The 2,077-nt window shown below is 36.4% G+C and overlaps 1 pseudogene; it reads right to left on the reverse strand.

The window, feature by feature from the left end:
• Positions 1-847: 847 nt before the first annotated feature.
• The window catches only part of LOC102441073, a 2,108-nt pseudogene continuing 878 nt past the window's right edge, over positions 848-2,077 (reverse strand).

Here is a 2,077-nt window from a genome sequence, read left to right on the forward strand (position 1 = left end):
TGTGTGATAATAATGTGTAGGTCCATTGATCGTATACCATCGCAGTGTGAAATGTTGATGGGGTGGGTAGCTCTGGGCAATGTGGGGTCAAGGGTCTATGACAACACTGTAAGTTCCACTCAATTTTGCTGTATCTGCTCTAAAAAGAAGGTCAATTTAAACAGTTATACATTAAAAAAAAATAAAGAAAGGTGTAGAAATGGTGTTTTTCTTCCTCCCCCTTTAGGCACAACATTTGGGAGAGAAGAGCTACCGCCCATTGCAAAGTAATGCAAAAGGAATTTGGCAAACAAAAAGACATAAGGAAAAACAGGTTCTGGTAAACACTCCAATTAAATGATAAATATGGTCTCTTGAAGCAGTATGTTTTCACTGAGGTGGTCTGGTAATTGATTAAAAGACTTAATTTTGAATGTTTTCTTAAATATCAAGCCAATACCCCAAGGTATTTTCAGTTTTCCTCCATTCTCATGCCAGATTATGGAGCATATTTTAAAGGGGGGCTGAAGACTGAGCTGCTTGATTTTTTACAGCCACCGAGAAACAGGATTTCTGCAAGAATGAATTACTTTCTGGCTCACTTTTCCCCACAGGCTTAGAGTAATGACTTGCACATAGTAGGGATACAACTAGTGATTTTAAAAAAAATATGTAATACAAATTTATTCTGTGACCTTTCCCTTATTGAAGAAATTTTTAAAATAGAGAAAATACATCAATATTGCATGAAAAAGAAATACCTAGTAATATCCATTTGATGCTAGATACTATTTTTCTTTTCATTTCAAACATCATTTTTGAAAAAGTAACATAAAAATTACAAAAAGTGCTACATACTTTATATGTCCTATGTCTCATCAATTTTAATCCAACTGTCAGTTTTATTTTCAACTATATATGTTAATATTTGCTCCTGTTCTTGAATGGGAAGAGTATTTGTCCATTTTCTGTTTCTTAACAGTGATGCTTCTCCTTTCTCTAATTCTTTAAGAAAATGCTTCATGCTGAGTTTAAATAATAATCGTGGGTCTAGTTCCAAAAGTGGTGGGCGATTACAGATCTATCTAATTTTGAAAGCCTGAGATATGAGTCCATCCAAGTGCTCAGCTCGTTTTCCATGAGGAGAGTGTGTGGATACCCAATCTGGCAACCTGGGGTGACCCTGGAAGCTCCCTGCTACTTTATTCTGTCTACTGCCAAAACACTGAACTGGCTCTGATGTCCACACAAGCCTTTGCAGCAAGCTGTAGTCCAATTTTGTCAGCTTCAGCCTCCAATGTTCTACTGTATCAAACATATAATCCTGCCATTTATCCACGGTCCCAAGAATTTCAAACAATCTCCAGGAAAAATGGCCCAAATCATTGTGAAAAAAAAAAAATCAGACCCAAGAAATCTAATAAATGAACCAAGCTAGGCTTTTCTGCACCATGCCCTAGAACAGTGATGGCGAACCTTTTGAGTTCGGCGTGTCAGCATTTTGAAAAACCCTAACTTAACTCTGGTGCCGTGTCACATATAGAAATTTTTTGATATTTGCAACCATAGTAAAACAAAGATTTATATTTTTGATATTTATTTTATACATTTAAATGCCATTTAACAAAGAAAAATCAACCAAAAAAAAAAATGAGTTTGCGTGTCACCTCTGACACGCATGTCATAGGTTCGCCATCACTGCCTTAGAAGCACATGTGTTATTTCATGGCCCAGGAGGAAAGAAAGGAGATGAATACCAGTAGAGTTACAGTATTTAAAAGCCCAGAGAAGATAAACATATCCATTTGGAAGCATAAAATATTTATATTTGGAGAATCAATCACATGAATAACCCAACTGATCTCAGAGATCCCTGAGATAGCTTTACTATAGTCAATTAGATGGTAACCCCCCTCTTTAACAGTCAGGTATCAAGCATCTTTCTCTGTTGGCATATCATTTTTAAGTTCTTCAATCTGTTATCAGTGGGGGTGTTCTCTGTGTCCCCACCTGTTGCCTATATCTTTTTTCTCCCCTACTACAAGCTCAAGTATGAAAGGGATTGTGGCTTGATTACCATTAATAATACCAACACTAA

Source organism: Myotis lucifugus, unplaced genomic scaffold (assembly GCF_000147115.1).
Source record: "Myotis lucifugus unplaced genomic scaffold, Myoluc2.0 scaffold_17, whole genome shotgun sequence".
Lineage (NCBI taxonomy): Eukaryota > Metazoa > Chordata > Mammalia > Chiroptera > Vespertilionidae > Myotis > Myotis lucifugus.